The sequence below is a fragment of the Ixodes scapularis genome, unplaced genomic scaffold (genome assembly GCF_016920785.2).
Source record: "Ixodes scapularis isolate PalLabHiFi unplaced genomic scaffold, ASM1692078v2 PGA_scaffold1__304_contigs__length_218370807, whole genome shotgun sequence".
Classification (NCBI taxonomy): Eukaryota; Metazoa; Arthropoda; class Arachnida; order Ixodida; family Ixodidae; genus Ixodes; species Ixodes scapularis.
The window spans coordinates 7,261,960-7,278,769 of NW_024609846.1; positions in this window are offsets into that span (position 1 = coordinate 7,261,960).

Genomic DNA, 16,810 nt, shown 5'->3' on the forward strand with positions numbered 1-16,810 from the left:
AAGCACGTGAGTCCGCAGCATGCCGCTTCGGGCGTCGGAAAGCAATGCACTACCCCCGCTGTTGTCCATGAAGGATATTCGATTCACCTCCTGTTTCTCTAGCATACAGGGCCAGCGATGGTTTCCGACGTTCTGCTTCCGCCCACCGCCGCGTCTCGATCTCGGTCCCCCTTGCGCGGATGCTCTACTGTAGTTCCGGCTGCTCCGCGGCTGGGTAGAGGAGTGGGCTGTTGACTTCGTACCGCAGTGCCAGCTGGCGCATCCGTCGCCCCCACCATGTCGAGACGGACCGAAGATGCACATACTTGAAAATTTGTCTGGCGCAGCGCTCTTCGCTCATCCGGCTGAGGCGTCGCTCGAAGCCCAGCTTGGCTCGAACCTGCCTGGCCTCAAAACTGGACCAGCCCATGTCTCCTTGGACGGCCTCGTTCGGTGCTGATCGGCTTGCTCCTAGTGCCGACCTTCCCGATTCCCTTTGGCGCACCTCGAGGTAGTGGCGGGTACCTGATGACAGGCACAACACCGCGTTCCCGAACGTGAGCCCCGGCACCGCCACGATCTTTCAGACTGCTCGGGCGACCTCACATCGGCTATAGCCTCATCGGCCCCTGGCCGTTGCTATGCCCTTGTTCCTCCTGCTCCTTGCCTTGACCTTCGTCTCGTGTTCTAGGAGGTAATGGTGTCCCGTCTGCACGTCTACACCCAGATATTTGTAGCGGTCCATCTACGGGGGTTACCCTGAATGGACAGATTGGCAGTCCTGTTTCCCTCTGTTCTCCCAAAGGCCATCAGCTCAGATTTATGAGAACTCAAGCTGAGCCCCAGTAACACTGGTTCACGTCCTTCCAGAACGTGAACCAGTGTTACTAGGACATTTCAAGAACAGACCGACCTCTCACTCTCCGAACATTCAGCGTCCAACCCGTATACTTGACTGGCTTGACTGTGATCGAGCGCCTCAAGACCCTGCTTTTTAACTAGCGGAACCGCGCACTGTTGTCAACATAAAGGTATACTCATTAGTCGGCGAACGCCTCAGAAATCAATAAAGGTGAATGCATGTTCCTACTCTCTCGACAGAATCCTAATTTCCGCACGAATCCACACAAATCCTAGTTTCTCGAGTTCCAAGAAATTTGCCTTCTACTTTACAGTATTTTAAAAGCAGCACTGATTCAACACGAACTTTGAAACGCGCTCTCCAACAACGTTTCGAAGCGGGTACAAAAGCCTCACCGCACTGCACTGTAATAGCCTTTTTTGCACCCTTGAAAACATGACTCGGACATTCTTTACAATGCTTGATGTTGTATAATTCGAAATAAAAGGCTGAAATGAAACTCCACCTTTACATTTCGTACTGGATCGGGTTGCGGAAGGAAGTTCTTTTCAATTTTAGGTATTCATATATTATTTAAATGAAGTATTTTTTTACCGAGCTTTTTTATCGTGCACCGTATTGTCCGATTAACATCAAAATTATTTGCTGGTTTTCCAGGACCCCTAGTTTATTTAAATGTAAATAAAATGTTTGTAAACTAATGCTCACTAAAGGTTTATATGAATTATTAAGCCCACTTTGGAGTTTTGGCTTCTTAGAATGTATTTTGCTTTTTCTGAGGATTTAGGGGCCTTCCAACATATAGGGCACTATCTTGCTGAATATTCGCGAACGCGAGTTTGAATAATATTTTCTTTGTTAGAACCCCCCATAAAAAAAGGGGTCGCTATGGGCGCGAACTTCCAGAATCCTACGCCATAAAAGAGTCGACTCAGAATATCTCGTCACCATCTCTCTCTTTATCAGAGGCAGAGACAGCGTTCCTGAGACCGGGGCTGACAGCTTTGCGACGGGAGGGAATGGGCATTATGAGAGGGTCACCTCGGGAGTGCCCCCCCCCCCCCCCCTCTTTTTCTCGTTCGTCGGCACGACCACAGGTTTTGTTCCGCCTCTTTGATAGTGTCACCTTAAACTTACCTCTTTCTCCTCAAAAGAGCCGGTTTTCAATTTCCTACCCCCCTCGTCCGATTCCCCTTTCCCGGCCAAAAACTTCGGGGTCCGCTGCCTGCAGAAATTAAAATACTTGCGATGAAAATCGAAGGATGTGCTCTCAAAGTTTTTGCTTATCTATGTGTAATTCTTTCGTCAGTCTTTATCCAATACCAACACGCTCATTTTAAAAGAGTAAACAACATTAAACTAACTTGATTTGAAGTAGCATAAATACAATATATTTGTACTATGACGATGGTTTCACCATCACACTATGAGAGCAATCAGGGTTATAAAGGTGCTTGTTCACATAGAAAGCCGGAGCACCAGGAATCTTCCGAAAATATCGAAAGTACATCTAACTTTATATTATTAAAGTCCGTCCACGACTATTCTGCTGACCAGGTCCCTTAAGTCTAACAAACATACTAGTGCTTCGCCCTCAACAAAGTATCCCACCAGTGGTCAAAAGATAAAAACTAGTTCGTTTGATAAAAGGACAGAAATTGTCGCATATACTGCAGAAACAAAGAAAAAAATGTGAAGTGCTAATTACCGAATGAAGAATACGAGAAGCCTCAATTGACTGGTTGTAAAATAGTTGGAAACGTGATATTTTTCATCAGCTTTCCTTAATATTTACGTAATTATTTGTGTGAAACCTACTACGCGACAAGCTATATAGGCTAGGCCCTATAGATACTATAACATTATTCAGAAGCTACAGGCACGTAGCCAGAGGGGGGGGGGGGGGGGGGGGGGGTGCATGGAAAAATTCAATCGTGTTAATATTTAACTGTATTTAATGTCCTATGTACCTACAAATATTATTGTCCCAGAGGTCTTGTGAGGTTTCTCTAGCCCTGCGGTTGAACTTGCCTGAGCTAACTGCCGATACAACATATGACGTTCAGAAATTACCTGTTTAAAAGAAGCTGAAACCCTCCTTCATCTGGCAAATTCTAGATAAATATGTCCTAGTTCTGATGGGACATTGTATACCCCTTTTTGTGTTAGTAACCTAGCGCCTTGTGACAACTACATATTCGACGGCCAAACATCCCATATTTCAACGGTTCGGGCAAATGATACGGGATGGCGCCACATATCGCATGCAGATGTTTTACGCGCATTTTCAACTTTCGCGCGTTTCTGGGCTCGCCCAAAGCACTTCGTGGCCTTTCGTGCGAGTCGATGTTGGCGCTCGAAAACCAAGCTCGTACTCTAACGGCATTTATTTTCAACTAAAAAGCATACTGCGACGGTAAGACCAACAAGTGGCCAATATTTGTAGCAAAGGACACACCTTGTATGCTACTCTTTTTCTTCTTTTTTCTTTTTACAAAGTGTTCAATTTCATACAAAACTTCTTGACACAAGCTTCAATGTGCGATGCATAGCGACTGGAAGCCAAAGCATACCGTTGCACCGCCCCTTTGAATACTCAAGGTTATGTTCGTCTACTTTCCCGAAGGACTGAAACGACGCTTCAAGATTTTGGGAAGTAAAACGCCAGCTCTGAAATATTAACCTTTTTAGCATATTTTCACATTTCCAACATTTTGGTAGCGGTCGAAATGTTTAGGTCAGAACCCAGAACCCAATCTTTCTTGAGTTACATACTGCCGGACATTTACTAATACGCTTTCCAAGTTACATTTGTTTCTTCTGTATTATTTTTTTTATTATTTATACGATAATGTTTTTGTAATACGCAAATAAATCTAGAAGCCAGCGAAACATTACAGGAATATGTTGAATATTCGTGGTGAGAATGCGCTGACAATATGTATGCTTTCCACTTCAAATATGCGTAAAAATCTCGTTCAACTCGAGTTTCTCCTATCCTTATCGCAGAATGAACTTGTCTTCGCAACGTTACGTTACTCGCGCTGAGATGCGTAACTTTTGGTTAATTCGAATATTATAAACGATTTACAACAATATATCCTATTGCTACACACATGCACTATTACGGAGATCATCACACGCAACGAGATTAGCACTGGGACTCCGTCATACAAGAGAGCACGGCGAACGCTTGATCGCCGCATCAGTTACGTGTACAATTAGTCCCGGAACCCTTCCGGCAGATGGAAGCACTTGCCGGTAATTCTTCCAGGCTCAGAGTCACTTTCAGGAGCCTCTCCGCTTTAAATTAATTAGTCAATTTAGCAGCAATCGATTTCTGTCGAAAGTTTTCGCGGTTCCGTTAAATATTGTAGCTTGCCGAAACGGGTACAAAATTGCCTAGGCTTAATGCACGTTGCGAAATAAAAACTAAAATCGACACCAATACATGCACGTATATTCATACGCATATGAATCAATACCCATAACAAAGCATAAAGAATGTGGAAGAGCTACAAGTTATTTTTATATTTTCTGTTTTTGTTTTTGTTTGGTAGAACTGTGTTTCATGTTGTTTTGCCTTGAAACCTTAAATATGTGCATGATTTTGAATTGTGCGTGCATCCTTCTATGTTGTAAGTTCAAGGCCCTTTCATTTTGTTGCCTTTATCGCAGTTACGCAGAGATTCGCGGTTCCCAATTGTACTCTTTTTTTTTTATAACATTAGACTGAGGTGTACATTTGAAAGTTTTAAAGTTCAGGTTCAAATTTCCCCTTGTGAATTGTTTGGGAGCAGAAATGTACTTGCAGAAAGAGTGTCGACGCGTCTACCTTTTTGTCGTTTATTGAGTGTTACCTATTTAAGGTTTTCTTCTCTTCAATAAAACTCAGCTTGTTTCTTCGTTTGTTTGTTTCTTTGTTTGTCTGTCTGTTTAATAAAACCCAACATTTTTTTTTTGCTGTTTTGTGCTCGTGTTATTTTGTAAAAAGAACCCAGTATTGGGTTAAGGCACTACAATAAACCTTCACCGTCTTTTTTGCACCCTGACTTTTTTTAGGAAAACATTGTTTTTCTTTACGTGAAGAATGGATAACGCGAAACGTTAAAGAGGTACTGCAAGCGGACGAAGAAAACCACGTGCTGCTTTGAAGGGCGTGCCTATCACTGTTAAACACGAGCATTCAGTGACGACATAACTCTAGAGCGTCGGCTAATGACGACATAGAATTCTAGAGGTAAGACTGGCTGAAAAGGTGCTCGTGACCCCTTCTGATTATTTCAAGTAGCTGATTCTCACTCACATTTTTGCTTGGAACATTGGTAAATCGTTAGGGTATTCACATATTCATAAAGGAATGTCAATTCTAAAAATTCGGAATATCGCGCGTGGTTGTTGCACCCTGTTGTCGTTTCAGTTCTCTATTGGTTCACACCGATGACATCATCAGCAATAGAAAATGTGCTCAATACTCTGGACTTTCATTATTCATTACTATTTTTAATATGGTAGAGTCCTGAACACCATATTTCGTTTTATTTTACGTTGTACCGCAGCGAAGGCTAGAAGCGCGAGCTCATAGCGTTGTCATCTGCCCTTCAAGGGGTACTGAACCAAACAATTTAGTGCCCATAAGAAGTGGCGCACGTTCTTTCCACGATGCAGCAGTCGCCGGTAGTGCGAGCACACGCAACGATAATGACGTCATGGTCTCCCATTCGTGCTTACGATGACAGGGAAATGTACGGGCTTCGGGACAAAAAAGAACAGGCTTTTCATCTCAACAAGTGAAAGCTACGTGCTTGTTAAACCAATTAATCGCTTACCTTTTACATCATACCCCACCCTGGAGAGAAGGGCTTGTCTTTATTCTTCTCTTCACTAGAGCCCACACATTTCACTGCCATCTTAAGTGTAAATGGGGGACTATAGGTTCAGTGCCCCGCCCCTGCCCGTTTCGATCTGGATTAGCATCGTACAGGCGAGCGGTCATGTATCACTAGTTCGCGGTGCACGTTAAAGACTCTAGACTAGCAGTCCTACTGCATTAGCTAATTGCTCATCTACAGTGGGTAACAATGTCGCCATGTTCTGGAGGACGAAACTCCTGGTGCATAAGTAACTCCCCAATTTCTTTGCAGGGTTGGGCAGTATCGCGATACAAATGTATCGTGACAGTATTTCAGAAATACATTTCGAATCTGTATTTCTGCATCGCGATACAATCATGGTGAAATGTATTTCGTTACATTTCTTGAGAAATACTCCTCCGACCCCCCAAAAAAGAAAAAAAAATCCAAACGCATTATGTTTTTTGTTTTTTACTTCTAAGGGCACCAGGGTGAGGGAGATGCTGGGGCATTGTTACCATGCTGACCAAGGTTCCTTCCGATTCTCCAAACTATTTTTCTATGCGTCCTCTTGTCTCTTCAGAGAAGAGTGGCGTAGTCGGGGACTCGAACCAGGTGGCGTGCCAGGAGTGGAATCAGAGCATCTTGTGCCGCAGGTCCCTAGGCAGGCATTTCTTGAGTCATTGTTTGCTGGCATCCAATGCCCGCGTGGAATACCAATCCCTGTATTCTTTTTGATTCTTGGGTAATAAGCAATATTCACTGGCGGCCATAGCTGTGTGCGCGAATGCTGAGCGCGTGCTGATGGCGAGCTTCCACAGTTCTTGTGCAACCTGCATTCCGCACCATCAAGAGTGCCGGTTTTAGCAGCCTACCGATACGAGCTCATTCTGAGCATCCGCTCTAAACAACACCCACAAATATGGCGTCCAGTGAATACTCCCTATAGGTCAATCAATACCGTACATCTTGTCTTTATTAATACGAGTTTGTTTTACTGAGACAGCAGTCAATAGCTGTCGTGGCTCTCTTTGCATGATGTCACGTCAGAGCTTCCGCTGTTGACAACGAAAACCACCTGCGTTTTGCGGGTGAAATCTAAGCAGTTGGGCTACGTGAAAAATTGTATTACTTGAGCGGCGGAGGAATGCATTTTTGGATATTGTGCGGAAGAAATCCCTAAAAACAATGAAAAATTATTTAGTTTTTTTCTGAATTAAACATTCTGCCGGACAACCCCTGTAAAAAAAAAAAAAAAAGACCTATGTTGCAGCAGACAACACGCATTTGTGCCATCTTTGGAAAGGTGTTTGCAAATCGAGGTAGAAGAGTTCAGGGTCGCTAAACTCGCCAAACACAGAATTGGGGCCGAAGTTCGCGGGGCGTGCTGATTGGACTCTCGCGACGATGGCGTCACGCGGGACGAGAGATGTCAATCATCCAAACTCTTTTGGTGCTCAAATTCAAGCGAGATTAAGAAGCACAAAGCCCCAGCGAGCTTCATCAGAGCGCGCGCGAGCAACACCGTGGGGTCAGCCGATCGAACGGCCGCACTGATGACGTCGCGCCCGCGTGTCCCTACATCCCTATGCCGCGTCAGAGTCAATGCTGTCTAGATTCTCCCTAGGCGGACTGTGAATATTCTGAACTTTTTCGTCGCAAGATCGTTGTTCGTGGAAGTTATCGGTGACGACAAAGTGACGTTTCACAACTTTGTAACGGACTTATGGTACGTTTACACCTGAGAACAAATCCGCTGCCGCGGGAGTGGATCCCCTCCCGGCGGCGGCGGCGACGAGCGGGTTGCGTTTACATCTATTTCCTTCGAGCGGCGGCGGCGGCGGGGGCTACGGCATCTTTTCTCGTAACATCCCGTCAAATATGACGAGAAGGCGCGAGAGTTCCCACCTCAGCTCTCTCTCCCGGGCGTTGCTGCTCCCAGAAGAACGCGTACTCATGACTTAGGCAGCGTCGCGCTGCGCACGAATGTCACTTCCCGTCAGCGAAGCGCCTCGTTCTCGCCGCCGCGTTTTCCGACGAGCGTTTCGCCCCAGCGGCAAAAGCTGGGCAGATTCGCTGGCGGATCCGCAAGTGTGAACGTGCCATTGGTTGGGGCCAAAATCTTCGCTTCGGAATTGAGGCAAATATTGCACTTTGTGATATTGTGGAGCCACGCGCGGTGAACGCTGTTATAGAGCTGATCTTACGCTACTGTCAATCACGTTACCGGGGCCACTGGAATGTGATGTGGGTAGGGATGTCGGTAGTGTATGAGATGAGGGGGCGACGGGGTTTGCCGAGAAAAGAAGCGGGGGATAAAAATGGAAAATAAAAAGGGGTACGACCAACACACACGATGAACACAAAATTCGGGGTTAAGGACGTGCTGTAGTAAATGTTCGGGAAAGAGAGAAAGAGAGACAGGGGAGGAAGGGGGGGGGGGGGTTGTATTAAACGGGTACATCCCATTCCCCGAATATTTTGTTGTACCTTTCTGAAATGTCGGCTAAGGGGATCGCCCGCCCCCACCCCTTATCCCTTTATGCCCCTTGCCCCCTCCTTTCACGAAACTTGGGGGGGGGGGGGGGGGGGGGGGGGGGGATAAATTGCCCGCTCCCGGCACCTTTGTTTCGACGCACCTGCTTGGAGGTGTTCCAACTGAGAGACGACGAGGAAGCGTGCAATTTTCGAAATGATGGTTTTAGAGGTTCTGGAATTAATACGGTCCGCGTTTCATGCACTCACGAGCGGCCATGCCAGGCCAAAGTGAGAGGCTCGTGCCAGGGCTCGTAGTGTGCAGGCGCGTGCAGTGATGTCCTTTTACACTTACCACCCGTGACGTCACGCTCAAGGTTATCAGCTGTGAACCACAAATTCGATGCTGCGTGTTCGAATTGACGGTGACAAGTATGATTGTTCACTATGCAGCCTTGGAGTCATCGTGTTCCTAAAACATCCCCCTTGATATTGAGAACCTGACATTTCTCTTACCTGCGCGTAGCAGAGCGCACTGGATAGAGTCCAGAAAGAAACAAAAAAAACTACTGAAATGCACGAAAAATAAAAACACACAGTCCTTAAGAATATATCAAAGAACCGTAAAAGAATGTGAGTGTCTGACCGCCCATTTCAGTGCTTTATTCTTTCTGTGTAAACCATTGCTCTTGTTTCTGTTGATGAAAGCAGAATTAATGCCACTTTGACTAATCTTGGAAAGCCGACCACACCGATGTTCTTTTAGAATTTTGCTTCTGCGTTATCGGCAGAAATAAGGACGATATCGGAATGTCAATTTTGACGGTGTTGATTGTAGAATGCAATTACCACAAGCCTGCGCCTTGCCTTTTGGAGCCCATCAAACATGTTTGTCGCAGCTGGTGACCTTTGCTGTGACGTCACACGTATGAACCAACCACAGTCGTCTCCGGGCGTGCTCTCGTCCTGCTCTTGTTCGGCGTCTAGGGAGTGCTTGGAGGATTTTCGCCCCTTCAATTGAAAAACGTCACGAAGATAAGCAGATCTGCGGGTTTGTGAGAAAAGACAACTTTGCCGGCGCTCGTTCGGTCACTCCACCCACTACGTCATAACGCAAAGTATATGTGTGTCCACGAGATTAGCGACCCTGGAAAAATAGCGTTGATCCCGTCCCTGCGTGCAGAGGAATCTTGACCCAAATATTTTCTCGTGTTTCTTCCTCGTTCTTGCAGTAAATCACAATTAGCCTCGCGAAAAAGAAAACAGCGAGAAGCGCGTCGCAAGGGTCCCGAGCAAGTTTTCGAAAACAGCTAGTGCCTAAGAATAAGCGATTCAATGCTGCCCGTCATGTTCCGGCACCACGAAAGGTGCAAATATTTAATTGCACGTGATAGCGACGACTAAGTGTAATTTATTTCCCTTCACTCCAAGATAAACAGACATATATTTGTTAAAATTCCCGCTATCCAACCGCACCGCGGTTCTGTTCCGTCCACCATCGTGCAGGGACTCTTCAGCTTTCAACATTACTCTGCTCGTAGACAACTCAAGCAGAGTGTTATGGCATAGCCTCCTCTGTGCTCACAAAGCCTGATAGATCGCCACGTGACGCGGCCGTCGAAAGTGAAAAGGTAGAGCGGCAGACAAGAGTCATGTAACGGGCGTTCCGCTGCGGCGAGACTCCGCAACGCACTTGTCCCGAGAGATGGAATATCCGCCCGTGCTTCTCGCTCCTCGGGCTACCACTTCTTTTCTCGTCGGGTTTGAAAACCTTGTTTCGAGTCCTCGCCGCTGCAAAAGCTGTGAGCTGCCGTTCAGGTTCCCCGAGAATTGCTCTGCGCTACCAGACCCTCGCGCTCCAAATCTGCGACCGGGCACTATATGGCTCCGTCATCGAACTGCCAGGCTTTGTGAGTATGGAGGAGGCTATGGTTATGTCAAACCTTTTTCTAGATTCATATGGTTTTATGTCCAAGTTCCAGCCCCTTTCTTGTGTCAAGTCTGACGCCCAGGAAAAGTGTCTAATAAACCTCTTCTCTGTCAGTGCGCTACCAAATGCGTTGCACGTGGGCGAAACCCTCCCTCTACTCTGTCTCACTAAAACTGTGCACTACAGGGGAAGCTACAAGGTGGGAACAGGCTCGCGCAGTCCGCACCAGAACATAGTGCCAAGTTGTAGGTGGGTTTACTCTTGATATTTTTGCAGGGTCTAAGAATTTAGGCGTGCCAATGCTTTTTTTTTTCAAATGGTATTAAATGATTTTTTTTTCTACTCGAACAACGTGTTAATCGTCTCATTATTGTTTTTCGTTTAAGAATAAAGTTCTACTGCTAAGTGGCCAATTTGCCGCCGACGTTTGGATTTGTGCAAGTATTTCAGCGCGAGTTCATAGAATGCGGCGCCAAAACGCAAAATAATAATTATTAAAGTGGATACACCCCAAGGCAGAGAGAGATCCGTCAACTGTCCAGTCCGTGTTTGGGGTGTCGCGGAGGACTCATTTCTTTGTGCGCCTCACCGCCATGGCCGCCATGGCTGGCATCGGCTCTCCGCACCGTTATCGCGGAAAAGCATATTTTCATCCCACGCAAGCCAAGCAGTTATCTTTAAACGTGCTCGGTAAGCTAACGAAAGAATGCGTGAAGAGCGCAAGCACCGATTCCGTCTTCAGAAGGGTGGCAGCGCAGAGCGGTGTCAGCAAGCGAGCTCTCTAGAAGTGGGAAAGTGAGTACAATGCGAAGGGCAATGTGGTCTCACCAAAAAATCCTCTCGGGGAGCGAAGGGCTGCCAGAGAAGAAAGTAGTTCGACGATTTTGACTTAGGAGTTCTAATAAGAATTGTTCAGAGGGTTTTCCGTGATAATAAAATTCCAACGGTCGCAAAGATTAAGCGGAGGTTCGACGATGACGACAGCCTACCCAGTGTGTCCACAGCAACCCTCCATCGGATGATCAAGAAGCTGGGCTTCAGATTTAAGCGCCGCTTCCGCAACCGCCACTAGATCGAGAACGCGAACATTGTGTTGTGGCGGTGCCAATACCTGCGACAGATGCAGGCGTTGAGAAGGCAGGGACAGCCCATTTTCGATATTGACAAGACGTGGGTGGACGCCGGGCACACCCACTCGAGAATCTGGGCCGACGTGATCGTGAAACGTGCGCGTGAGTCCAAGCGGCCCGGATTCTCCATCGGGTTGAAAAACTCCAGCGGCAGAGGTGGGAGGCTCATCGTCACAAATCTTGGAAACGAGAACGGGTTTTTTCACGGTGCGGAGGAAGTCTTCCGCGCAAAAAAGAAAAAGCAAGTGGGGACTACCGTAAAGAGATGGACGGATAGCTTTACAAAAAGCGGTTTGTCGACACACTTGTATACCTCCATCGAGTGCGGTAGTCATAGATAATGCTCCCTACCATTCGGTGAAGCTGGAGAGAGTGCCGAAGATGTTAACTCTCAAGAAAGAGATTCAGGCGTGGCTGTTAGCAGAAGGTGCGACCTGGAGCCCGGACATGATCAAGGCAGAGCTGTCGAAGCTTGTGGCCATGGCCAAGCACGACGGAGAAAACTGCCGCATTGACACGATTGCTGCTGCAGTCGGCCACACTGTCTTAAAGGGGTACCCCACAGGCTTTTTGAGCTACCCCAACTAACTTTGTGTTTTGACTCCCCAGCCTTTACCCTTTCCGCTATGCTATTTTGTATCGCGAAATTCATAATAGTTATCGTGAAACCGGCAAATGAAAATGATGCCAAAAACAACATTCAAATATACCCGCACAATTCGGTGCTGTGACGTCAGCGGCAGGCAGGCTTGCCAGTCGAGCAAACAGTCTAAAAAATAGAATATGCCAATCATTGGTTCCGTGCTGAAGCGCGTGTACTGGAGCGAGCTTCCAAAGAATTCGTTTGACACCATGAAACTGCTTCGAATCAGTTGGGAACAAATTCTACAGTCCAAAGAGTCAGCCCCTGCTTTCCACTGGCGTCACTTTCTCGTTGCTGCCAGTAGAGACTTTCACCGTGAGGGCCAAAACTGTAAATTCAGTAACTTCACGAAAAAAACAATATTTTGACCTAGTATTTGGGATACTATTTTAGCGATGTTTGTTGGTCAGTCCAGCAAACTTTCAAGCAAATCGGAGACAATTCAAAAATCTGTGGAGTACTCTTTTAAGGCTCCATCTTACCCTTGCAAGTTGAACCCGATCGAGTTGGCATGGGGTGACATCAAGAGTTAAGTTGCGTCCTTTAACAAGACATTCAAGATGGCCCAACTGGGAGCTCTCGTGGATGAAGCTATTAATCAAGTGGCTCGAGAGAAATGGGAACATTTTGTGCCGCACGTGGTTGATGAGGAAGCGGCACTGAGGAAGGTTGACCACGTCGTGGACGATGCTTTCCATGGCCAAGAGCCTGTCGTGATCGCCATGGGTGTACCTTTCTCGGAATGGGACACTGATAGCTCCGACGATGACCTGGGCTGTTCACCACTGTAACGGGGGCTAATTCAAGGTGTACTGAAGTTCAGACGAGTCAAGAAAGTTGAGTTTCTTGTTTGTTTTCATGAGCCAAATGCCGATGCCAAAGCTATACCAAGTTTCGCTGAAACTGCCTGGCGTATGTGGACATGTGTCGTTTCCAAAAACTATCAAACTCAGATTATTCCTTTAATGCGAGAAACATTACTGTGAGAGCTGTCGCCTTACAGGAATCGAAGCTAATTTAATGAACAAACAATCACCTTTATCTTAGTTTCTCTTTAGGTACACTTGGCTTATTTGGAAAATACTCCTCATTAGCACATTATTACCCCGTGAGGTCATGCAGGAAATATGATAACTGTGCAATGCAAGGACAAGGTGCCAGCAGATTACGTTCAAATAGCTTTATTTTTGTCCAAATACTATCGTTGGCTCTTAGAAACATGTCTATTTGCACAGTGCACATATTTGTACTGGCACAGAAACAACACTGTCGACTGAAGCCTTCATCTGCATGTTGCCAGGTACAATAAAGCATGCTGCCCTGTGAGATTTCAAAGAAAATGCAAAACCGCTCGTTAATGATAACGACAGCGTATCTCGGAACATTGTGTGCGGAGCTTATGCTGCTTATCGTGTTGAGCTTCCATGCACACATGAAGTCCCAAGTCCCATGTTTCTAAGTGAAACTGTCTACCAAATCGCCTACAGAACGTTTACGGATTTCCGAGGTCCTCCTCTTTCAGTGCTGGTCACCATCCACATCAGCGGTCTTGGCAGTTCTACTTGCTTAAGAACTGACGAGAAGAAGAAAGATACGAGCATCAGTAGCTTGAAAAGTAGTATAATAAGAATTTCTATCGACTAGTTTTTTTGTTTTTTTTTGTGCGGTCAAGACGCATGTCACAGCACTAATTTCACTCTATGTGACAGCAATCCTAGCCAGAGAGTCTATTAACTTTCTTTACTTCACACTATATCACCAAATAGAGAGCTTGTTGTTTTTCTTTCATCTCAGTATATTTTACCGCACCTGGGGACTTCGTATGGTTAACAGCGATATTAGTCCCCTGCAACCCGTATACACCGACACGCGGGCTTGACGTCATGGAGCTGCGGCGGTGCTGCGATCGCGCCGGAGCCGGGGGGTGTGGGCAAAAGCGCGCACATTTCTCATGGGCGTCATAGCATTTCTGCATGCTGCGAAACTGTGTTGCTAGGGAGCCTTCATGCGCGCTTTGCTAGGGTGATGCCACCCTTTGTAATACCACTCGCCGACAAACCAGCAGCCATTTTGTTCCCCGACGATAATCCGTGGGGCTTATAACCCTCCCGGAAACAAGCACCTTATCTCAGAAGTTCGGAGCAGCGTTGTGGAACCCACGGAGGGAGGATTAGCATTTCCCCCCTAGGATGGGATTACCGATGGACACTAAGGCCACTTTCCGGCGCACGGGGAAACAATGAGAGAAACAAAATGGCGGTGGAAGAGGGTGTGGGAAAGGGAAAGAGGCAGTTGGCATCACTCTATGCGAAGCGCACATGAAGGCACTCTATGTGTTGCCGTTAACTGCACCGAAAGATACAAGAAAAGCAGCGGAGTGAGTTTCCACAAGTTCCCGGCAGACTCTGAAAGGCACAGAAGGCAAAAAATATCCGTGGATCGAAAAAAAAAAAAAAAAATGGTCGGCTCGCGCGAACGGTTATTTCTGCTGTAAACACTTTCTTCAAGGCAAGTGCGGCTTCCATTTTAATCTCCGTCCCGAGGCTTACTTACGTACAGGGAAACCGTTGTCTGATCGAGACCACCCGGACTTTGTTCCCATGGTGTTCGCGCACAAAGCATCGGCCAAGCGCTCGTCGGAGGCTCGCTACGCCCGTGCTACCCAGCAGAAGGGGATCGCCGACAGAACGGCAGTGTTGTAGGCGTTATCGAAAAAAGTAACGAAATACGTTACTCGTTACTTACGAATAAAAGGTACTCGTTGCCGAGATACGTTACTTAAAAATAAAAGGAACGCGTTACCGCTACCGATAAAAAGTAACGCACGTTACTTCTGCGTTACTTTTTTAAATTATGATTTAGCACATCTTACGGTTTTGATGATATAGGTCATATATCAAGAAACATTATGTTCATGCAGAAACTGAACATAATTACTTTATCTCTTTTCACGGTTTCAGCTCAATACTCACGAGAAAAAAACGCAAAGAAAAACATGGCTTGACGCCTAAAACACGGAAAAAATTGAAGCGTAATTTCTTTAAGACATAGGTAGCAGTAACGTAACTACGTTACTTGAAATAGTAACGTAAGTACGTTACCCGTTACTGTGTCGAAAACGTAACAAGTAGGTTACTACGTTACTGAAAAAAGTAACGCGTTACCGGCAACGCCGTTACTTGTAACGTGATACCGCCAAGACTGCAGAACCAACAAAGCGTTACTGCTTGTCATGCCTTGTGGTCATGAGGGTAGGAAAAATATCATACCTTGACTTGAAGACGCTGTGTGTATTTAATCAATTAATAAATACACTTCCGCAGATCTGCTGATTCCGCTGGCAGTGCGGAAACCGACTCGAAGTAGTCGTAGGCCCCGAGAGACTTATACGCCTGCACCATGTCGGCCGTGAACTGGCTTGGCGAAAGAACTAAATAAACGACGACGTGAGCCGTCGACTTCGGTGGCAGGAACTTTACGTCGGAACACCAGCAGGCCTTGTTTACGGCGTACGGATCCTCGTAGGCAACGCCGTCCACACACAGTTTGTTTCGGTACCGCTGCCGTTCAGGCTCGGGCAGCGAGCTCAAATAGTCGGGCATAGCATACGACATACGCTGTCGGGAATTACGATGCACAAATAAAGGTACAAGCGTCCCTACAACGTCAACAACGAGCGCACGCCATAGAACGCAATGGCGAAAACACGGAGAGCCGGGCTGCTTTTGCCCACATAGCTACCGCGCATGCGCGGCCTTCCGGCCGTGTTCGTAAACCGAGTAGCTCCGCGTTTCGGTCTATAGACGCTTTACACACGCGCCAGATTGAGCCGCCATAGCCGCCCTTCTCTTGTCTTACCGAGATGCCGAGTCACTGAAGCGGGCGTTGACGGGTCTTCACAAGGGCCTATGCTGGGCTCAAGAACACAGTAGCATCTAAAATGGCAATAACCTGTCCTGCTGTGGTAATGATGAAGTGAAGCGAACGGAATTAGAGGGAACAAAAATTGAAGGTCAGTTATGGCGGCGCCCATGCACAGCTGCTGTAAAGCGTCTATACTTCGTTTCAGCTTCCGTCCGAGCGCAGCCAAAGGCTGAGGGACGGTTCGCAACTTCGGGAAGAGCACTCCTACGCACCACAAAGTAGTCCGCAAAAGAAATTATTTTAAAATAACTGTTTTGTGCGTAAACATTGCACAATATTCCAGATGCGTACTGCTGAGAATGATTTGCAACTAAAGGAATTAAATGTGAAGTATATGTTTTTATTAATACATGTAAATTCATGGGATTTGGTGAAAACACGTACATCCGCTGGCAACACGGCTGCAGCGCTCGGTTTTTCTGTGTGATTTCGTTCCCGTAATGGCCGAATCATGTGCTTCGCTGCTTTCCTCACCGAGTCGCTTCAAAACGTCCTTTCGCAAAGGCACGTTTGGGCGTCAGGCGCGAGTGGTCGTGATGAATGTTTACTTTCAAATTCGGCGGGAGACTCTGGCCGCGTCGTACCGCGAATGCGTTGAGAACAAGAAAAACGTCCGGGCCACTACAATTCACTGATACCGGCGAAATCATGGCACCCCTTTACCTGCCGATCACATTGAACGCCGGGAAGCTGGTGGAAAGGACTGCGGCTTGAGCCCTGGTATATCCAGAAAATAGAAGGAGACATCCGGGCCGGGTCATCGAGCGCCCTGCAATGTGTACTTACATCTGGGAACTAAGTCGAAATGCCGATCAGAAGGAAAGCTCGGACACAGACGACAGCGGCCAGCCTACGTATGACATCCCCTGTGACTAAATTTCAGACCGTGAAAGGACACTTTTTAGACCTGCAGCAGACGATACCGATACACCCGTAGCAGACGAAATACTCGGCGAGCGCGGGACCAGCGGCGCGGCGGAGTGATACAAAAGTGCAGACGAGATCGCGTCACCT